The 24,403-nt window shown below is 39.6% G+C and overlaps 1 protein-coding gene across 2 annotated transcripts in view; it reads left to right on the plus strand.

The window, feature by feature from the left end:
* Nucleotides 1-24,403, plus strand: part of znf469 (zinc finger protein 469) — a 233,639-nt gene that overhangs the window by 33,825 nt on the left and 175,411 nt on the right. For both annotated transcript variants that reach the window (XR_014906362.1, XM_085359086.1), the window contains exon 3: nucleotides 24,019-24,059. The gene's annotated coding sequence lies outside the window, so the exon portion shown is untranslated. The remainder of the gene's footprint in view (nucleotides 1-24,018; nucleotides 24,060-24,403) is intronic.

Here is a 24,403-nt window from a genome sequence, read left to right on the forward strand (position 1 = left end):
TGACCATAATCTTGTAGGTTTGACCAAGAAAATGAAACCACTGAAAACTTCACAAAAGATTATTTTTCATAGATCATACAAAAATTTTAATGCAGATAAGTATATTAATGATGTAAAAGAAATTCATTGGATTGACATCTGCCTCGAGCGTGACCCTGATATGGCATTATCTATGTTTATTGAAAACTTTTGCTACCTGGCTGACAAACATGCCCCCTTAAAAAGATTTACTGTTAAAAAGAAATACGCACCTTGGCTAGATAATGAACTTAGGGCTGCAATGTCAGAAAGGGATATAGCAAAAGCACATAAGTCTGTCAGTCCACAAGAGTGGGCAAGATATCGCGAGTTAAGAAATCAAGTAACTAAATTGAATAGGCGCAAGAAGAAAGAATATTATCAACCCAAGCTCAAGGAGGCCAATAAGGACAGCAAGAAGGTGTGGAAAGTTTTAAATAATATAATGGGTAGAGAGCTTGCTCCGGTGGTGGCTCACATCTACACGGGTGGTACGTTTATAAGTAAAGCTAAGGACAATTATTTTGTGAATTACTACAGCAATAAAATAACAAATTTAAAATCTAATATGAGCAGAGGCGATCCCACCTTATCACGTCGTCTTATACAGGATGTTATCATGAATAATAAGCAATGCCAATTTAAGTTTGAGGCAGTGAATGCGGAGATGGTAGAGCGCTTATTGATATCACTTCCTGACGATACATCCTCTGGCTCTGATAACATAGACAGTAAACTGCTCAAAGTTGCAGCCAAGTTTGTGTCCCTTCCTATATGTCGCATATTTAATAGATCTTTGGCATGCAGCTTATTTCCATTGCAGTGGAAAGAATCGAAAATAATTCCCATTCCTAAAAACAAGAATGACGTTTTTAATGGTGTCAATAGCAGCCCTATTAGTCTACTCCCCATTCTAAGTAAAATTAAACTCTCTTTCAGACACTCTAAACCAAGGCACAATGTACATTCCAAATTCCTTTAATTTTAAATATGTTTATATTGTCTATCCTGTAAAATAGTCAGATGTCTATTCATATTAATGTACAGAATTCACCTGCTTGCTGCTACTACTGCACATTCACCCAATGTATATACTATATATCTATATCTATATATATATCTATATATATATCTATATATATATATAGATATATATATAGATATATATATATATATATATACTTCCTCTACCCCCCCCCCCCCCCCCCCCCCCCTCATTTTTGCACATATCGAGGAGCGTGTCAGGCTATGCATGTGAATAAAGAACCTTGAACCTTGAATTATGGAGAGGATTGTCTATGAACAAATTCAAATTTACCTAACAGAAAATCAGTTACTCACTCAGTTTCAACATGCTTACAAACCTGGTTTTTCCACCAGTTCAACTCTCATTCACATGACAGATAACTGGTATAAATATCTAGATAATGGGAATTTGGCCGGGGTGGTATTTTGGGATTTTAGTGTTGCATTTGATTTGATAAATCATGATTTTTTGATAGATAAACTAAAATGTTATGGATTTTCACCAGCTGCTTTGTGCTGGACGGAAAGTTATTTGTCTGGAAGAAGGCAAAAGGTTTATTATAATGGTTATTTCTCGGAGGGCAGTGAAATGAACTGTGGTCTACCCCAAGGCAGCTGCCTCGGTCCACTTCTCTATTCAGTCTTCACGAATGATTTGCCGTACGTCCCGGATAAATCTCATCTTGTAATGTATGCTGATGATTCCACCATGTTTTATTCAGCCAGTAGCTACTCTGAATTGACAAACATATTACAACTAGATTTGCTGAATGTGTTTGACTGGATAAGTAAAAACAACATGATTTTAAACGTGTCTAAATCCAAATCCATGTTATTAGGAAGTATAGGACGCTTAGTCAACAGCCCACAACTAAATCTTTCCATAGCTGGATCGGTATTAGAACAGGTCACCCAGATTAAATTACTTGGTGTTACCATAAACCACCACCTTTCATGGTCTCAGCACATCAACTCTGTTATTAAGGAAATGGGACAGGGCATAGCTATAGCTAGGAAATGCTCCTTTTATATTACTTCTTCAATTATGAAAGATGTCATTAATGCACCAGTATTAGCTCATCTAGACTACTGCTCAATCATTTGGTCAGCAGCTAATAAGACAGATCTGAACAGACTTCAGTTAGTTCAAAATAGGGCGGCCAGATTAGTGTTAAGGTGTTCATATTATACAAATATTGATAAAATGCACGATAAACTTTCTTGTCTTTCTGTACAAGCTAAATTATACTATGGCTTACTTGTATTTTTAAAGAAAGCAATACTGGTAAACACACCACACTTTTTTTATGCTCAGTTGCAGTATCCAGGTGAAATACATAATCATGCTACACGATTCTCAACTAACCACAATTTAGTAACTCCTCGAGTTAAAAGTAACTTTTTGAAAAACTCTGTTATATTTAGAGCATCTTTTCAGTGGAATACGTTGCCTTATGCAATTAGAGAATTGGCTTCTATTCATATTTTTAAAAATCACCTAAAAGCCTATTTAGGCAGTTTTTAATTTATTTGTAAATATTGTAAGAGGGTAATGTCACTTGTAATGGAAATTGTGTATTTTGTTTGAGTGTTTTTTATATATATTTTTTTCTATTTACATGCTTATATTTTCAGAATTGTAAAACCTTTTTGTGGATGTAAGAGGCAAATTATGTGGATATTTTGCATCCACTTCATTGTGTAACATTTTATTCGATGGTATTTGAGGGTTTGGGCCCCAGGAAGACTAGCAACCACTGTTGTGGAAGCTAATGGGGTTCCTTATAAATAAACAAATAAACAAATAAACATATGTCCACTTCTTGAGTAATCTAGTGTATATCAGCCTTTTCTCTCCATTTCCCTTTGTCTTAAAAGTGGCTCCTTGACCTTCCACTGAGACCATTTCGGCTGAGGCTTCAACTGAATTTAAAGGATCAAGGGCCAAATGCGTCTCTCAGGTCCTGTATCAGGTCTTTGCTAGACTTTCCCCCCCTCTATTTCTTAAGGACACAACTTTCCTATACTGTTTATCTGCTGTAAAGAGTTCTTTGGCCTGACACTTCTTTTGTCCACTGCACATCATGCCAAGATATGTTTCCAGCTAATGACTCTGGGAATCATCTTGTTGATTCAGACCTTTTAATGCAAGTAAAGCAATGTCTCTTTGGCTTTTTGTGTATTGATCTCAATAACTGGGATTAAATTTTGTGTCTATATGGCAGACATAAAGATACAATTTATTATTGATTCTGTTTGTTAAATGCAAGTGAAAAAAACGTTCTCCTGAAAATGGTCAGATACAAGAACTGGATCAGAAACGGGTGGAAAAATATGCCCAAAGAAAAAAGTTGAAAAATCTTTAGAAAAGTTGGAGACCTAGTCAACAAGAGCAGTTTAAAAAATTACAAGAAAGTCTGGCTCCTAGGAAGAAAAATATAAAGAAATGAGCGGCTCGAGACGTTTGCATAGTGTTTTATTTTTACTGAAGTTATTTGATTCTGCAAATCTGCAAAAAGACACATTATAGTTGGACAGAACAGTAGCCTGTTAATGCCATAAACAACACTCTCAGAAAGGTTTGAAGTGTCTCCTCCTTTTGTCTCCTCCTTTTGTCTCCTCCTCACTGAAACTGTTTCTGTAACCTGTCTCTAATCCTCCGGATCAAATGCAGTGTATGTCTATTGGATACACTTTATCATACATGCTGGTAAAATGTTTTCATAGCTTCATATATACTATACATCCTCTTTGGAGTGTATTACTTATAAGTGTGTGAGACATATGTGCTTATTAGGGGTGCAACGATATTCGTATCGATATTGAACCGTTCGATACAGTGCTTTCGGTTTGGTACGCATATGTATCGAACAATACAACATTTGTAATTTATTTTATCAATTTTCCTTCTGACGATGCTGTCTGTGTTGAGCGCTCAGTGAATCTGCATTCGACTACTCCGCCTAGGCTCGACAGTGCAGCCTAGGCGGAGTAGTCGAATGCAGATTCACTGAGCGCTCAACACAGACAGCATAGTCAGAAGGAAGAGCGCAGGGCAAGCTAGCAGACAGAAGTTAAGCTCTCCTTGTAACAGGCAAATTGAACCTCATTCAGATCTGGCGTTTGGAATTATTTTGGTTTTCATGTGACGTATGACCCTGAAGGTAAGCGAGTCATGGACTAAAGTAAAACAGTATGTTGGATGTGCCATGCAATGCTCAATTACATTGGTGTGAACTAGTGTGTTAGCGCAGTTAGCTCGTTAACGTGTTGGCCGTCTAGCCCCATGCACGGAGCTATCGGCGGTAGCTCGTTAACGGAGATTTGCCGTGTTGTGGCGTTAAGGTCATTTCAACGAGATTAACCTGAAAGCACTAGTGGGAACACAACGAATATGACTGCACATTTACGCCGACATCATCCTAGTGCAAAGACAAATACAACAAGCATGCTACTAACTTTAGCCGAGTCATTTAGACAGCTGTTAGCACATGATTCTCCTTATGCTGCTGAGAATATAGCCCAGAAGAAGCGGATAGTATAGCTTTTATTTTGGAAAGAGCCATTTCTCTGTAATAAACTCTCTTTTCCAAAGATGAGTGATTCCTCAATCAGATACAGGGCTCGCAATATCGCTAGCCCGATGTCCCGGAGCTAGCGATTTTTTCAGTCGGGCTACCAAAATCTATCTCTTCCCTGCCCGTCGGGCTATTGTAGGAAAAATATATGTCAATGCTTTTGCATTCTTTCAGAAATGGAGCTGGGTAATTATGTCATTGGCATCGGTGAGCCACTGTCAATATGTGACATATTGAAGTCGCGTTTGAATTTGCGCTTGTTTTTTTGCTTTCACTTTGCAATCGTGCGAACTGTGTATAGAGAGTGACAGCACTGATCTGTGAGTGATGATAATTTGTGCACCAATTCCTCTGACATCGTCTTATTAATCGTTAGCTTACTATGCAAACATGACAAGTGAAATCTCCCGCAGCAAGCTTAAACATGTGAGAGGTTGATCGTGTAGAGAATCGCTGAGCTTATGTGAGTGCCTGTGTAAAAGCATTTCAGTTCTGCTGAGCCAAATAAGACAGGTCAGGGTGAAGAAGTGACAGCCAAAGAAAAGCTTACCACAAAACGGAGAAGTTATGACAAATCAGACTATGAGGCAAAAAGAAAGTGCAGCTTTATGGTTTCATGGACAAAAGAATTTCTGTGGCTGCAATATGATGAGCTAAATAACCAGGGCTGCACATAAGTGGTCCGCAGGTGCGCATTCGCTGTCAAAATAAAAAACACGCACAAGGGTTAGGGTTAAATTTAAAAACTGTACTTTTGAGTTAAAATATATATTTATAATTTTAATAAATGACAAATAAAAAATGCATGAACATTTTTTTTGTATCGAAAAAATATCGAACCGTGACACCAAAGTATCGAACCGAACCGTGAATTTTGTGTATCGTTGCACCCCTAGTGCTTATATGTATGTAGTCAGGTGTCTGCACACGAGAGTGATGATGGGCTTTCGGTGACATATCTAACCAGGCCTTACATTATGGCCTCAGCTGTCATCAGAGGTACATCTTTCAGTCAAGCTGAAGTGTCATTCTTTGAAGACTATGACAAGCAGTGCAGTAACGTAGATTTTTTTTCCGTGTTGTTATTACAGTTTTGTTTGGAGTATAGGGGCTCAGCACATGGAAGCTATTACCCTGAGGGCTTAGGAGTGCTTTTCCATAGAGAAAAGCGGGGGGGATGGAGACCATCTACGCATTATGCCCAGGGCTCATTTTTCCCCGAAGCCCCCCGTCTTCTCCGTAGCAGAGGGGAAGGCTTAGTTTCCTTTCGAGACTTATCATAATCAGTGTGAAACCTGCCCCCAAGAAATTCTCTTAAAAGAAAATGGCACTATAGGATCTATGACAAGATGTGGTGTAGAATTATTTTACAAATGCCGTGTATCAGAAGGGAGTCCGTTGTATTATTACCACTAAAGTAATTTCATTCCTAAGGGTGAAGTCAGTTGGTGTCTGTCACTTCCTGTTCACACCACCTTTCCATCCCTTGAAGGACATAGCAGTTAAATCAATTTCCAGCTTTGCCATGATAAAACATCAGCCATCTCTTGCCTCCCAATTAAGAACCAGCTGTCCAGCTGTCCTGCTGGAATTGCTGGTCCAGAATGAGCAAGACTGTGAAGGAGAGGCGAGTAATAGGAAGCCCATCTGGACTCCATCAGCACTAGGTAAACAGAGCCAGATCCAACATGGAGCAATAGAGCCAGGCCTTGGCTTCCACCCACTATCACAAAAGACTCGAGCAATGCCTCAAGATACAAATGATACACACATTGTCATTAACTCGAACCGTGTGCAAAAATGCAGATGTGTTCAAAACTGATTGCACACACTCTTGGACTTGTGACATGTTGGTGTTGGTCCTTTACTTCTGTGATGGAGAGCAGAGACTTCATAAATCTTTTCCAAGGCTGCGTCTAGTGTTCTTTTGTGTTCCATTAAAATACCTTTGCTACCCCCCATACGGTAGCAGGTGCATTTTCTAGTCTACCCAAGTCCAAAAAAAGTCATTTTCAGTACTTAAAACAGGAGAAATAGACACAAATTGAAGAATAGAGCTTATATTTCATTCAAAGTTTATTTTCATAAACTTACTAAAGTTTATAAAAAAAAATTATAAGGCTTAAGTAAGGAAGGGATTTGTTATTTGGATTTTTTAAACTCTGGGCTATCATAAAAGAGAAGGATTCTCTCACATGAACTCTGAATACCCTGTGCATACGTACATTTTGACAGGTGATTTAATGCCGCTATCTTGGAATTTCTGTGTTGGGTGTCTCCACCTGGAACTGTATGCAGCTTGCATTAAGCTGCCCGTTTAAGTAAAAAAGGACGCTGCAGAAGAATGAAGTAAAACAGCAAGTTTCCACATGTGTTTGGATCTTAGCTCTCTTTTTCTTCAAGACTGTCGTCACAAAAACAACAGTGTTTTAACTCCAGTACTCCTCACTCATGTCCCAGCAGCCAGTAAGCACTCTGTATTTTTATTTCTGCATGTATATATTAAGAGTCATCCAGGGTTACTTCATGCTCCAGCATCAACATTATGACTGTTGTGGGCCTAACCTGGCCTTGTTGTCACACACTGTTAGTGCAGATTGTTCCACTTGCAGTCTGTGAACTCTTACACTTCAGTCCTTTACTATTTCATGGACTTGAGATGTGTTTCTGTCTTTCAAATAGAGAGATTAACTGTCCCGTCCTTGCGCTTGCTGCACATTTGATCTTTAGTTTCTATGTGTTGATCAGCCTTGGAAAGAGGATTTGTGGCCATAAAGAAACGAACTGCTCTGTGTCCTTTTTTCTGGAGAGATTTATTGTAATAATCAGATTGTATGCGGTCATGGCCGGGGCAGCTACATATGGAAGTGCGCAATGGTAATAATGATAATAGGCCTCCTTTATAAACACTGACATTTGGCATGGTCTCCCATCAAAATGAATAGGAACCCCAGTGGCCCATGTTGCAGACATCATCAGCACCCCACAGTTGGAGAAGGAGGATGGTTTTTGAGATGTAGACTTTTTTGGGGGGGGGGGTTCCATTGAGAGTCTACTTCAACAATTGGAAACAGTTTGTTCTTAGTGGCAGCCTGAAGCCTGGCTGCCCTCTGTTTGTTCTTCTGCTATATATAAACCTTGGTTAGCCTGTTACTCCTTCATATTAATATGTACCTACATAGCTCAACATCAGCTTTATACTGCTTGGCTGTATTGTACTGCACAACTGTCTTTGTGTTTGTTTCTGTCTGGGTTCGGTGTTAACGCTACACAATTCTGCTAAACTCCAGCTAATGTTCAGTGACAACTGTTTGTGTTTTCTCATTTTTGTTTGTTTTGTTTTTTGTTTGTTTTTTACATACAACTTGGTTTTAAGACTTATTCTCTGACCTACACCCTTTCTCCCCACTATGTAAAGGGTTCACACTGGTGTATAAGTGATTTATAAGATTTGTAGGGTTGCTGATTGTCCCTGCTTGTTTTGTCTTAACCACAGAAGGAGAGATGGACAGTGTGCTAAGTAAAAACTATATTCCAGACTTCTTTAATTTGAATACAGGTTTTCAGATTATGGATGGAATTCCAAAAGAGTGCTGACAATTTAGATTAGGACAAGATGAAAGGTGAAAAGTGGAACAGACAAGGAAACGGAGACGGTGAGTGTGAGAGAGATGCTCTCTATATGTGTATGTGTGCATTTATCCTTTGGTGTGTTTTTAATTTTTCACCGCTGAGAGGATTTCATTACATTTTAGCAGGGAGAGCATTATGTCCCTTATGAACACCATGTGTCTGTCTTCCCTGTGTACATGGAAAACTTTTATTAGATCTTGCCTGTAGAAAATGAAGACTACATAACACGTAGACCTAGCTTGGCTTGAAATTGACCTGAACAGACTCCACCGCTATAACTGCTCACAAGCATGTGAAATGTCTCTCCTGCGGTGGGCCAGTCTATAGAAGCCTATACCTGCTGCAAACTATACATGCACTGCTTGATGTTTTTGGTTTGGTGGGGTTGATTATTGTTTTTTATTAAGAGCAGATGCATTGGCTGAGATTTGGTTTGACTGAGCTTAAAGGGGAGCTTCAGAAGGAAGCATTTTGGACACAGCCCAGTATGTTTCACATGAGGTTTGCACCTTCATTTAACCCTACCTTAAAATGGTTAATTTTATGCTCCTTTAGTCCAACAGTATCTAAAAGATGTCAGAGCAAAAAAAACACACGGAAAAAGGATAATGTTTTGCTGATGATTTCACCAGTTTTAAAAGAATTAATCTTAGATGCAGGTTCCTCCTTGAGTATGTGTAATGCGATAAGTGTTTGAATCCCAGCCCATAATTTGAGCATGTTAGTAATCTTAAATGCCCCACAAGTCTCCGTCCCTCACCACATTCCTGTGCCACCCAGACTCCAAATTACTGTAAACTAAACCAGAGCCACACCGTGGCAGCAGAAGGGTGTCAATTTGGACAGGAAAGAATTTATTTTAACGTGACTAGAGTTTCTCTGGCTCGGCTTCCTGGTGGGGATGTGGAGAGGGTCTGTCTCTGGTTACTCTGTCCCTTGACATAAATGCCACATGCTCCCTAAACAATAGTCAATTCATCCATCTCACTGTCTGTCCGTGAATACAGCCAGACCATGCTGCCAGGAATGAAAAACACCTCAACTCTCCCCTAAGTGAGAATAATTTTGGAGAATCATAGTTGTCTAAACTGCAAGAAAAAAGGTCGTTTAGACCAGATTCATGACAAATACTTTATAAAATATACTGACTTCCAGTAAGTTGCATGCATAAACCAAAAACAGTGGTACTGGATTGCTAATAAGTATTGGTTAATATCCCGAGTTGAGGTACTGGAACTGAGGTGGGGAAAAAAAGTTCTGTTTCTGTGTACACGGTGTGACCTTGGTGGACTGATTCTTATCAGTCTCACGTTTCTGTGTAGCAGAAATATCTATGAAGCCAAGCAATGGAGCTCTGGCGCGAAATGTCATGGCCTTCAAACGGGAAAAGAAGCGATGTTTGCTGTTTCTTTTCCACAGTCCACCAGCATGAAACACGTAAGCAGACTGTGAAGTTGTTTTTTTCTTTGGTAGCATAGAGAAGTAATTGATTCACAGCATCTTGCTTGCACGCATACTGTGGGACCTGTAGATTCTGGGGCAGCTGGCTCAGGTCACACTCTAGAATAATAAACCTACAGTGGTTTGATGTGCGTGTGCGTGTGGACCCTACTGGACAGTTACCCTTTTTCTCCGTTCTTGCCTCCCCCACTTTCTTCTACTTAGCACAGGCCAAAGAGTGGAGGTGATGATGGGCCCCCAAGTTACTCAGTAGGCCTCTCTTATTGGTCCCACTCTCAATGCATGTCTGTTCCCTGACATCTTCATCTTTCATCACCACCCCATCAATCCTGTGCCTATGTGACCATCCCCGCAGAGACAGGGCCACACTTTGTCCCAAAATCCACCCCATTTCCCCTCTAGTCTCCCTGCCCCATAGCCCCTCCTACTGTGCATGGGGCGTGACAGCTACCTGACAGTAGAGGCCCCTAAATGACAGAAATTGCATTCACAGCCCCCTTCTATACCCCAGTGCATCAAAACAGCAGTGCTAGAAACATCAGCATGCCGATATACCCAAATACCACATGTGTGTCCAAGAGTGAGAGACCAGCCCCCACTCTGTATATTCATAAAGGAGTCCTTCTGTCTTGCTTTTATCCACATGTTAATGTTCCCTTGAGCCAGTAAACGCCTACAGGATCAAGGCTCCCTCAGGGAATAGAGGTGGATGTTATCATAGCATTCCAGCCCATGTGAAAGTATGCCAATTAGCAGAGCTGGAGAATGTTATTCTGCTAACCTATTGCAGTATCCCCCTTTCCAAATAGCAGGTGGGGCCTAAATAAGTTCCTATCTATCACTGAAATTGCCCACTGAAGCTGAAAATTGATATTTTATGTTTCAGTTTCTCCTAGATTTATGAGACACTAAGAAAAAGCACAATTTCTTCAGTAGGTGGCCTGTAACCAATCCTGTTGGAGTCGTATAACAAGTATAACTCAACAACATTTCCAGTCCTGCCGTAACTTTTGCCAGTGTTCCTCAGTGATGTTGGTTCTTGCAATGAACCAGTCAGCCAGTCAGCAGATACTATGCTCTGATATAGTTATATAGTATGTAGTAGATATAGTTAGAATAGTTAATTTCTCTAGTCAGCAACGCTGCTCTCATTTTCAGCCTATAGTGTATGCGTGCTAACTTTATCTATTGTCCAGCACTCTCTCGTACATTGCAACACATTTCTTTGGCGTTTGCACCAAAGAGTAAACTGAAACGCTCAATCTTGTTGTATATTTCACGCTTAAGTACATTTAAAAAGCTGTGATTTTTCTTATCTGACACTCTTCTATGATAACAGCACATTCATAAGTCTTAAATACTTGAAGGCAGCTCAGAGAGGTTAAAACAAATAATCTTGAAAAAAAAATCGTACTTGCTAAAGAAACCCATTTGTCTTCAGCGGAAGTGATTAAGACGACTGAGATCTATATGGCTGAGAATTTACACATCCCTAGTAACTTTCACCAAATGGCCTAAAAGGCTGACAATCATCCAGGAAAATACAGTAAAACAAATGCTACATCAGCGCTAGTTGATTTTTATATTTTCCATACTATTTCATGCAATCATATCTATATTTTATACCTACATATCCTTTTCCGGTGGTCAGGATTCTCTGAAGCGTATGCTAGTTAACTTGAGTTGATTGGTGAGGTTCTGAAGTTAACCTTTACATGCATGTCTACATCTTTGGTGTGTGCATGAGAGGAAATCATGATAGACATGGTAAAAACACACAAGTGCACATCATCACCAGAAGACACAAGGTAAAGCCCATTCAATGCTTGTCTTCAAAGCAACTATGTGTTTTTTTTTCCTCTACAGACAGTTCAGTTCAGTATGTGCTCTGGACCAATCCTCAACCACATGTCCTAACCTCAAACACTGTGCTGTAACTCAAAAGCATTGTTTGAGACACGAGGCACACTCTTAAGATTGGCTCGTGATCCAGCCTGACCACTACACCGAATGCCTTAAACTCCCTCGGAGATACAGAACACGACTCTGTCCAATTCCAGCACACACTCTTGCTACAGTAAATAACCACTTGAGTACTTTTGCAGTGTACTTTGACTCTTACCAGAGCTATTCCCCTCCTCCACTTTCCATTGAAAACTCCTACTGTAGGCAGAATAAAAACATGCACCCTCTCATAGGGTTTTAATGTGTTATTGTGGACAAACCTTCTAATAAATTTAACTTCTTGGCAGAACCAATTGCATCTAAAAATGAACCTCCACTTTTAGTGTGCTTGTTTTTCATTTTTTAGTACCTGACAAACAGTCCTGACTTGGTGGGGGTTAGTCATTATGTCCAGTAGCCAAGGGAAGGCTGGAAAGTGTTAGAGGTAGATGATGGGTGCTTGCACCTTTGGGTTTAAGTAGTGATCAGTGATGATAGAAAGTGCTGTTGACAAACATGAATATGATGCTGCTTTGCTCTAGCAGTTTGGACTGCAAAAGGACTCATTTTGTGAGATCAAATATTAATTATTTTAATAATGAATAAATATTAGAATGATCTCATACACTTTTATGTCTACAACTTAGTCAAAACACATCCAGTAGTACTGATTTTACATATGTGTGCTTCAGTCTTATGTAGGCAAACAGTAGTGTTGGACGTGTCTGGTTTTTCATTTATTCTGCCCCCAGCTCCTATGGGACCTGTGGTTTAGTGTAGGTTCCTGGACGTGCTAGTTCTGCTAGTGGAGGGATATATGATAGGATGGGTTGTGGTGTCGCTGTTGATGGTGTTTGTGTTTCCAAGCTGACTGCTGTGATGTTTTTGTTCCTGCATAAGTGTGACTTGACCTCAGGCTGTCAAGGCTAGTGGTTTCAAGTGGCATGTCGGTTTGGATTACAGTATGGTTTTGATTTAAGACATTTACGTATCCTGCACGTTCACTGTAAACATAAACAGTACAACATCAAACTGGATTTCAGAGCCCTTGCACCCTGTAGGAGTGAAGCCAGGGCTGGACTGGGACAAAAAATCGGCCCGGGCATTTTGACTAGATACCGGCCCACCAAAAATGTGACGTCATTCAGGGGTAAAACCGCAAAGGATTCTGGGAACTTGTGGCAAGAGGTACTAGCACATGCAGGCTTTCAATTGAACTCAGTTACACAGCGATAAAAAGGAACACAAAAAATGGCATGAAGCTGTTGTATTATTAACTGCAATAGCCGGTGTTGTGCCAAAAAGTGATTGTCTGCCAAAAAGTGATTTCCGGTATTTGCCAAAAACTGATTGCTCGTATTAAAATTGCTATAAGTAACTTGTTGGGCTATAATATGTGAAACATTTGTCAAATGCATCCCTCATGGATGACATAAAGTCATCTCTCCATCTCCATCTCTCTCTGCTGCTCTTCTGTCTCCTCTGTCACAGACTTCTCCACTTTTGATGATAAATCAGCCTGGTGCAACATGAAAGGATTGGCACAATTTGTTAAGATTTTGAGGAGTTTGAGAAACTAACCTTAAGCATAAAATAAAATTTACTATCAGTAACTTCATAGCACCCGCCCAGCAGTATATAAACTCTGTCATGCTAGCTAGTACGCAGTACCAGTTATTCTAAGCGACTGTAAAAAGTCAGCATAATGAAAACAAACTACAACTAAACTTGGTTTATATCTGACACAGATAGACAGCAGGTCATAACTTCTTACCTGAAGTTCAGTTGCTCTGCCACTATGAGCGGTGTTGTGCCAAAAAGTGATTTCCGGTATTTGCCAAAAACTTTATATAACCTTTATTTATGCAGTTAAAAAAATCTCATTAACATTAAAAATGTCTTTTGTAAGAGTAAGTTGGCCAAGAGGACAGCAGAAATGGCAGCAAATATGACAATAGTTCTGTAAAAATATTTTAAGTGAGGATAAAGGACCGGATTGGTTATAATGTAAGTACAATAACACAGAGCTGTAAAGATACTTGAAAAAACAGATAATTTTTTAATTCTATATATAATCCCTTTGTAAACGCTGTTCACCGAAGTCTATTTACCAACATACATAAAGATATTACACATAAAAAAAATACACGGAAACATTGGAAATCAGTTTTCGGCAGGCAATCACTTTTTGGCACAACACCGGCGGCCGCCTCGGTCTCTCCTCCTCTTGCCTCCCCTTTCCCTTATCCCCCTGCTGGCCTCCACCACTTGCTGATGTTGCTAAATCTGTGGAAGCTATGCCATAGCTACCGCCAAACAATTCAGTTATTTTTACACATTTGGCAGCGTCTGCCTGAAGCGCTTGTTTCTTTTTGGCCCTAATTTTTTCTGCACCTCCTTTCCTTTTTTTGTTCTCCATTTTCTTTTTCTTTTTTTTTTGCCTGTCCCGTTTGGCTCTTTTGCCATCAGAATTGTTGTCTAAAGGCAAAGAAAGATGCCCAACGGATTTACTTTACCAAACTGACCATCCCAGCCTTGCCGTAATGGTCTATTTGATTCACCTTTTATTGTTCATTTTATTTTCACTTACTGAATACGGGACAGACTTGACTGGGGGAAAGAAGGGGAGAAAGAAAGAGGGAAAGAGAAACAGCTGAGAAGAGGGACGGGGGAGAAGGGCAAAAGACAAAAACCAACAGAATGAGCAGAAAAAAAAAAGAAGAAAAAAAAATGCATATATCAATCACCTGGGTCACCTGCTGAGAAAGAAAAAAGAAAACAAGCAGAAGAGACCAAGAGTAATAGAATAAACAACATCACAATGATATATGGGAATATGACAGTAAATACAAGTCAAGTCAAGTTTATTTATAGAGCACATTTAAAAACAACCAAGGCTGACCAAAGTGCTGTACAGTAAATACAGATAAAAATACAATAGAACACAATTTCGTAAAACACCTCGCTGATCAAATAAAAAATAAATAAACAAATAAATTAAACCTTTCTAAAAGCCAATGAAAAGAGGTGAGTTTTAAGAGCAGTTTTAAAAGTTTCTAGGCTTTTGGAGAGTCTGACGTGAGGAGGTAAACTGTTCCACAGTCTGGGTGCAGCCACAGCAAACGCCCTCTCTCCCTTTGTCTTTAATTTATACCTGGGAACATCTAAAAGCATCAGATCGGCTGACCTCAAAGATCTCCTGGGGCAATAAGTACTAAGGAGTTCTGACAGGTAAGAAGGTGCAGTGCCATTTAAAACCTTAAAAGCCAGCAGTAAGATTTTAAAATCAATCCTAAAAGCAACTGGGAGCCAGTGGAGAGAGCAGAGAACCGGAGTGATGTGGTCTCTTTTTTTTGAACCGGTCAACAGGCGAGCGGCAGCGTTCTGCACCAGTTGAAGGCGATGTAGACAGGAACGATCTAGGCCGGCATAGAGGGAAGTAATAAAAGCATGGACCACTCTTTCTAGATCGTTCCTGCAAAGGTAAGACTTGACTTTGGCTAAAATCCGTAAATGATAAAAAGATCCCTTAACTACAGAGCTGATTTGTTTATCAAGTTTAAAAGCATTGTCAAAAATAACTCCAAGACTCTTAATGGAAGAAGTGCAATCGGAGGTTAGGGGTCCCAAAAAGTCAAGAGAGAAGTTGGGATCTTTAGGAAGCCCAAACACAATGACTTCAGTTTTGCTTTCATTAAGGTGTAAGAAGTTAAGAGTCATCCAAGTCTTAATGTCAGACAAGCTAAATATTAAACATTATTGTGCAGCACATAAGATCAACAGAACACAGTGTGCTTTGAAGTAGGAGCCAAAAAGGGTGTAGTTTGTGGGTGTGATCACCCGTGTGTACACCTGTGAGCATGGACGCGCTTGTTTTTTTTTTTCTTCTCCATTTTCTTTAGTTCGTCTATAAGATTGCTAAACAAGGGGGGAGGGTGCATCCGACCTCCTCGGCTGTAATTGGTCCAGCCCAGAGTCGATCATGACCAATTGGCCAATCCAACACCTTTCATTATTTATACCCTTCCAAAAAAAAAAAAAAATCGATCGGCCCATAAAAACCAAAAATCGCCAGTGGCCCTCCGGGCAAATGCCCGGTATGCCCGATGGCCAGTCCAGCTATGAGTGAAGCTGCTATTTATTAACTGTAGATTAGATTAGTAATTTGTTCTGACTCACGTCTTTGACTTATCATCTGGATTGCAGTTGAATGATGGAAGCTCGAATAATTGAATCTAGAAGAATGCTGTTGGAAAAACACAGTTAAAAACATGTCAGAAACTTACTTGTTGCTAGTATCCTTATGTGAACTTCATGGCGTAAATCCACAGTTATGATCATCATCCAGAGACAGATGCTGATCTCATTTTCCCATAAACCTTCTGTCAAGATTGTAGTCTGTAGAGAGATTGTTTAATGAGCTATGTCAAAGGCAAAATAACATTTGTAAAAAAACTTCTTTTAGCCTGAGAGTGAATAATAAGCTCTTTATCGTGATTAACATGAATTACTTGGTGAAACAACTAAAATGTGGTCTTTCTACAAAACACGTAGTTTTTATAAAGGTTTTCTTATCTACCAGAAACTTTTTTTCAATGTGTTTGCAATTATATTTCTATGCTTTAAAGAAATACTTGAACTTGAAGCAGTGTTAAACATTTGCGGGTCACCACTAGGTCTTGGAATGGTATTTTTAATGCAGGTGGAACTGCAGAATCTGATGAATAATAACAATAAAAAGCTGGAGTCTAACCTAATTAGAAACAGGAATAACAATAATTCATACTGGTTTAGTCATTATTGCAGCAAGTTGCAGAACTGGAATTATCCAGTTGGATTTTTTTTTTCCGACTTAGAGCTAACTTAAAGAGCATGTGGTTGTTACCTTGGCTTTTTTCCCCTTCAGGCTGATACGCATCACAGGTATTTGTGACAATGATCTAAAAGGGACAATATTTATGCCCTGAGCTATGAAGTCTTGGTAATATTTCAGGCTATGCGCACACAGTAATACCTTAAGTAAAACCTTAGCTTATTGAGTTAACATTGATGGCATTACTCCTGCTTTTGTTGTTACTTTTGTAACACAAAGTCCTAAAACTGTTGCTAGGATGACACTTGTTCTGGGCTTTGAGTGTAAAGACTCAGTGTTTGTGTGCTTTTGTGTGTACATGAGAGAATAGATGGATAGCATTAAAAGCAAAGAGCATCTGGGTGTGCCAGAAAAAAATGTGGAGTTAATTAAAAAACTTTCTCAGTGAACTATGGTCTGCTTTTCATTTTCAGTTTAAATCCACTATCTGTCACCTTACTGTCTTGATATAAACCTGTGAGTAAAACCAACTGTCACAGTTGTGCCCTGGAAGTACAGACAGCTACCACTCATTACCTTTGCATCCTAAGCAAGAACCATTTGCTTCTCTCCATAAAAGCTGGTAAACACCGCCATCATTTCCTTCCCTGTAAATATTAATTCTCTACATGTGTGGTCTAAGGTTGGGAAACACATCAATAATCTTTTGTTTGCAGCTATGTCTAAGTAGCAGAAGGCTCGTGTCACGTGACTCGCGGCTGCAAAGACAGTTGATAAGAAAATGAACATGATGTGAGATCTGCTAACTTGTTGATATGAATTTTTGTGAAAATGCATTTGTCTCCATTCTGCAGCTTAGAGACAGAAATTCTCTCATTGTTTAGAAAAGTTATCAACCAACTCTTGTGTTTCTGCTCTGTAGTCGTATAGAGAGCACAGACATCTGAAAAGATTCTTGATACTGAGATTTTCACCACATGCAGAAATGTGGTATACTCATTCAACGCCAGAAGAGTTGGAATTTGAGATAGACTGGAAACCTCCTTCCATATAAACAGCACATGGCTCCACTAGATGTGTGAAAACATTCAATTGACCATCCAAGGCAGTATTTGATCTATAAAAAGCCTGGCAATAACTACAGACAAATGAGAGAAGAAAGGCAGTGATTGAGTATAAAGATTGCAAAAGGGTCTGAAAATACCAGAATTAGAATTTACAAAGAAGCACGCAGCCAAGAAACCAAGAACTACTATTACCTTCTCAACACTCGTGAGTTCGGGTCTCATGTCAGCACTGCAAAATTGGTCTACACCAACAACCAAATCGAAGAAATGCGCCTTGGTGTTTGTGGTTCTCAGTGTTTGTAATGGAAAATGACATCACAGAAAATGTAACCTTATGTAACCTTGATTCTTGTTTTTTGTTAACCCCAGTCCCCACTTGAAACATTTTCTGCCATTATCGTTCTGGTAAAGATTAGCATTAACCAAGATAGTGAATCTATGTTGACTGAAATAACATTAATGCAGCTTTTGTTGGCATATTACATACTTTTGACAGAGAACTGAATGACAAGATGTAAAAAGATGCCATGTGTGTATTTCAGTTACGATATTATAGTCCATGTACACATAACATTAATATTACTTGTCTTTGCGCTTCTTAGTCAATGTTTCTGCGTGATGTGATTACCCTGATATTGACTCATATGCACCCACAATTTTCATCTTCAGTCTGACATTGTGCCAACTCTATTTCCACTAAGAAGCGGAATCACTTTTTCTTATGAATCACTGAAGACCAGACTGCATTACGTTCATGTAAACATACTGATTGTGCTGAGGTTTTAAAAGTAGAGCAGAGTGAAGGGAAACCAGCTCAGCATTTAGTGGCAAAAACTTCAGTGAATCAAAAACAAACAAGCACCTTGGACTGTTTTGAGGCCTCAGCATTAGTGTTTTGGCCACCACAGTGTTGGTGTCTTTGGAGCCAGAGGTGACCATATTTAGATGGGAGGTATAAAAGCAAGTAGGAGTGTTGTGAGCCAAAGTTGGTGAGTAAGGTTTTGGACTCTAAAGCACAATCCAACAGCTGACAGTGTACCTTTCAACCTATCCACAGTAGTCTCAAAGTAAGCACCAATGGCTGGGGAAATAACTAGAATTTTTCTGGGCTCAGTTCAAGAAGCTATTTTGTTGGGAGCGTAGAGGTCAGTAGAAACCAGAGCTATTGTGAGGTTGCATGGCAGGAGGGGAATTGACTGAGCAGGCTTCCCCGGAGAGATCGGACTGGTGGAGGGTTTTACAGCAGACAAAAACTTCCTCATATTCCTTCACAGAGAGTGTAGAACAGCTTGGAATCCTGGGGAAGACTTTCATTGGAGGCAGATAGGATTCCAGTTTAGAAGAAGCTTCAAAGATAGAAAAGAAGAAGTATTATGCATATTTATTAGCATAAATAGTTAAACACACTGAGCTGATTACCACACTCAGTGAAGACAGTCTGGCATAGAGTTGTGGCTCATCATGGTCCTGGGAAGGCTCCACTACCAGGCAGAGCTGCCCAAACCAGTTGGAAGGCAACAGTTGTCAGCCAAGTTATCAGCCATGAAAGGCAACTTTGGTTAACATATACTATACATTTGCTAACTATGTAGAACTATGTTATTAGTATAAAATACTAGAATTTCTCTCACCAAAACTGAAGCACAGATGACTTGGCTGGTCAGAAAATCCCACGGCAGTTTTAATGGGAGTCTGTGGGGTGTGAATTGGAACCAGAAGCATGTGGATGATGCACTTTCTGGTAGTGGCCACATGATTCACCACTCATTTTCATCCCTTCGAGGCTGTTTCTGTTTATCGGAAACGAAATGTTAGTACATGGTGTGTGTTTTAAATCTTCTCACATTATGACGCCTCTGAAACTGTCTAGGGAATTTCATGATCATACTTTACATGCCATGTAAGTTAGAGGGAAGTTTTCTCCTTCATGTTATGTCAGTCCCACACAAATGATGATTGTATTGGAAAATTATTATTTGTTTCACAAAAAATAAGCCACAGTGCAAAAGCAGTCTGTGAAAAAGTCAATCCTTACTGTTTCCATAGGAATCAAGAACATAAACTGATAATCAAGCGTACTTGATTAACTGATCATCAGCACATTTGACCACCTCTAAAAGCACATGTTTTTGCAATTCAGGTGCCTGTTAACTCAATGCTGAGGAGGAAAGACATCGTCAGTGAACATAAAAAAGCAGTTGTCTTCTCCTCATCTGTTTGGGAAAGGTTTTAAGGTCATTTCCAAACAATTTGATATCCATCATCATGCAGAGAGAAAGATTATTCACAAGTGGAATATATTCAAGCAACCATGAACTCCAAAATATTTTAGAGTCCAATGTAAGGCCATCTGTCTGACAGCTAAAGCTTGGCTGAAACTGGGTCATGAAACAGGATAATGATCACAGCAGCAAATCTGCAACTGAATTGCTGAAAGAAAAGAATCTAAAGGTGATTCTGTGAGCTAATGGGACCGAGGTGTGCTTAGTTTTTAATAGGACTACTTTTTGTTAAAGATATAATGGTGCTCAGTAATATGTCATGTATTTGTCAACGATCCTCTTTGGTTTAATTGACATAATTTTAAGACTAGATCATTCTTACCCCTCAGCCATAAAAGGCTGATTTTGACATTTTGGTCACCCCACTGTGGGGGTGAGTGGGCAGATGGCGTGGATACCCAAGTTTGTGAACTTGATAAGTCAAGAAAGATATCGCCTATGATTTTCAAACTAATACCATAACTATATCAATTAAAAAACTCAGAGTTTGAATTTCAGTGACCTTAACCTCAAGGTAAAGGTCAGAGGTCAAGTTTTATGAAAATTTTATGACTGAGAAGAATTCAAGAAGGAAGTTACATAGGATTTTCACATTTATATGATAGGTGCATCTACTAGGAGGCTGAGGGGTAGCACTGGTTGCCCCCAGTATTTTTTAATCACATCCTGAAGACATGAGAATTAACAGAGGGTGTCCTTTATTTTTACCATAATATAGGCCATTATTTTGGTTCCTTTCAGAGATCTTTAAAACCTTCCCAGAGTGCCAGTGAAATGAGAAATGTGCTGTTGATGGTGGCAGCCAGTTGCATGTAGAGCTAAAAGCTTGTTGACACATATGGTTTATTTCTCTGTGGCGATGGATTGTAAATCAATTTGCCCGTGTCATGCTTGTGTGGTATGCTCATTATCATTTATTTTTGTTTGCATCCAACTGCTGCACATATCATGGGGATTCTCATCAGTGTGACACTGACTCATTCCTCTTAGCAACCTGTGGTTTATGTTAGTGAGAATGGCAGCACTGGTGTCAGGGTGTGGGTTGGGAAGCCAAGCAGAGAAGACTGGCTTGTGTGTGGCTGTATGGTTGTGATAAAATTCTGAAACCAGGAGCACAACACTTGTCCATTTTGGCAGGAGAAATGTGACACTGGAGAGGGAGAGTAGCAACAGCAGCGCAACAGCCAACCATTCTGCCAATCACGATGTCTCACTCACTCCTGGAAACAAGTCTTTTCCATTCTTTATTAGATTTGATTTATACTTTTTGCAACGTATTGAACAACACAGGTTCATGATATTGTGCATGCTTTGGCACCGGGAGGAAAGAGACGGAGAACTTAAGGGGGCTAACCAAATAAAAGTGCTGCAAACAGAATGAAGGCAGCAAAAAGGCTGTACCGACCTCATGCTTTTATTACTGTGCCAGAAAACTGTCTCGATCCAACGAGAGACCATTTCTCATTCAATTACGTGTTCCATGTGTGCGTTCCAAAGCTTCATCCACAGCGAGCAAGCCCAGTCTTTCACACACATCCTCATCTCCAATACTCAGTCCTGTTGCCTGTAAAAACAGGATTGCAAAGGGTTTGTCCGGCACGTGTGTGCATCCATGTTCTGCTGCATCTGTACAATGTACGTGTGATCAGTGTATTGAAAGTGTGTTTCTCAAAACATACAGTTAAGCATGTGCCCGTTCTTTGGCCTCTCTACATCTGACTGCTCTGACTATTAACTACAGATTTCCCAACGCCGTAAATCAGTGGAATGTGTGCAGGTGTTTGTGGCACATATCCCAATGCAATTGTAAAAAGTATAAAGTTTGTCTGGAATAAGCAAAAATCAAGCACAGAAGTTCATTAACAGCTTGCTTTAAAGTTCAGAATCATAGTAAATCTGGAATAAAAGGGTTTCACAGGTTTTGTGGCTCTAATTTACTTTATTTTTCTTAAGGGTATATGTAAGTGCAGGTAAACACATGTACCGTTGTGATCTGGAAAGCCAATTTGATTGTCATGGCATGCCTGCACCAAACAGCAATGTGTTTGGATACAGATGTCTGCCTGTAGACAGATTTACTATTGCAGTGGATTAACCAAATTGCAGTGGTGGAAATATATTCAGGCGATTTAATAACTAAGAATCATGGTAATGTCAAACACAACTGTGAGGTTATAACACTTCTGACATTTGTTTTCCAAATAGTAAAAATCCGCTCAAGTCCATTTAGGTCTGTAGCACACACCCAGGATCATCCAAGATAAGAGTCCTGGAGCAGAGGGACATCTCCGACATCGATATTACACAATCATTCATTAAAGAGTAAACAGTAACTGAGACAGCCTGAATTCACAGGAGAACTGTAGCAAGTTCTCCAGGATGGTTGGAATGACCTACTTGCTAACGATACTGTGCAAGTGCACTTAGGGAAACTAGTGATGATGCAAAGCAGTCGCATCAAATATTACTTTAATTTTGCATTGTTTTTTTTTTCTGTTCACTACATTTTGTTAGCCATTAATCGCTAAATCAGAGCTAAAATTGTTTTTGACTGCATCACTTTACTAACGGGCCATAAATCTCTTGCACTGGAGGAGTCAAAACTTGCTCTGAGGTGTCTGAAATTGTCGATGCTGCTGATTTACTTGTTTGTTTACATCGTGTCTACGGCTACTGACTGTAAAGTAGATTGGCTCAAAGGGGCAAAAGAGATTTACCCCGCTGATGCTTTTATTGCCAGACATCTTCTGAATCTCTATAATTTACACTAGGGCTGCCACGATTTGTCGACTAGTCACGATTACGTCGACTATCAAAATCGTCGACGACTGATTTAATAGTCGACGTGTCGTTTGAAGCTTTGTAAGATCGCAAAAGACGCAGGAATAATAGCAGGATTTAAGAGTGTAATAACGGACTGAAACAGAAGATGGCAGCACAGCATGTACAAGGATGCCAGCTGCCGTTAAACCCCGAAGAAGAAGAAGCAGCTGTGTCCCAGAATTCATAGCGCGGCCCAGCTTAGTTTCCAACAATGGCGGTAGCAAGTTAGTTTTAATATTACTCTTATTATTCTTTCTGGGTCACAAAATAAACGTTTAACATATTTTCAGGCGAGAATGTAGCTGTGTAAACCTCAAATATCGGCTCAGTTTATCAGGACACCACATATTTTCAAAAGCGCTCCGACGTTTTCGGAGACGTCTGTTACCCACTAGCTCGATAGCTAGCCGGGGGCTAGGTCACTAGCGCCGTGAGAACACCGGACTCCCGGCAAATTGTTTTCAAACCCACCGCCATCTTTCGCGACTCAGGTTAAATATATATGAGTCACTTAGATAAATTAAAAATGTTGTTGTTTGGCTTTTTTTTTTTTTTGTATTTTATTTGTTCCTGAGTAAATCGGTTTGGCTGAGATTAAAGTTATAGTTTTTACACAGCTGAATAAACGTCAAGCAGACAGCTGATTATCAGAAGTGTGAGATGCTGGAGAATATACTCCGGTGTCCTGTTATATTTTAGATAGCAAGGAGTTTATTAAACTTTACCGAAACAATCTGCAAATTTCATTAAAATTGAATAAACTATCATCTTGTCTTTATTTTTAGTTAGCACCTTAAAAGCTTAAAGCTGTAAGCTAATGATAGTTATATAAGAGCAGATGCTGCTGGTGCAATAAGCTGTAGTTTTACGTCCAGTGGATGATGATCTGATTAGTCGACTAATCGCATAAATAATCGGTGACTAGTCGACTATCAAAATAATCGTTTGTGGCAGCCCTAATTTACACATTGATATTGCACTTGGAAAAAAACATATGAATCTTTGTTGCAAAGTACTTTCTATGCACTTTGCACCTTTTGTCCGCATGCACATGAAACTCTTTTTGAGATAAGAGATATGACATAGTTTGATCTGGGCAGGAAAATGAGCCCAGGAGGACTGAAGCTTTATCACTCTTATTAAAAGGAAAAAAATGATACCACCATCTTGTGTGTAGACCAGTATTCACAGTATTCTTCACAGTAAATCTCAGCTCATTGTGCATGTGTATCAGTAATGGATGAGGTTAATCGCACTTTATAGCTGCTGAACTCACTGCAGAGTTCTGTGAATGGCCCGAGGTTGACCTACTGTATTTTATTGGTAGTCGATGTCTACATCTGCATAACATATTTTCTTTTTGTGTTCCCCAGGTTGCAGTTTTGATCTTTGCTGAAGACTCAAGACCACACAGGTAAATGAAATAAAGCAGATATAGGCTTATACTTCTATATTCAACCTCTGTCGTTATCATTTCTTCAATCTCCTCCTGTCCACTAACACAGTGTTTTCATTCAAACCTGTGATTTCAAGCTCTTATTATTTACTTACATACATGCAAGGGGGCTTCACTTTGTTAGCTATGACACATGTTTTGCTTTCAAGAGCTAGCACTGTATATTTATGCATGGATATAAGCTTTTCTTGTCTGTGTGGTGCACAAATGATAAGTGAGCAGTCAGTGGTCTGGTTTTAGTGCAGCTGAATCAGGCCTGTAAACAGAGCAGGGCGTGCTGCAGCAGGCTAATAAAACAGAGA

Source organism: Diplotaxodon limnothrissa, linkage group LG7, assembly GCF_057381915.1.
Source record: "Diplotaxodon limnothrissa isolate DT_005_m linkage group LG7, D_limnothrissa_male_GT1.1, whole genome shotgun sequence".
Classification (NCBI taxonomy): Eukaryota; Metazoa; Chordata; class Actinopteri; order Cichliformes; family Cichlidae; genus Diplotaxodon; species Diplotaxodon limnothrissa.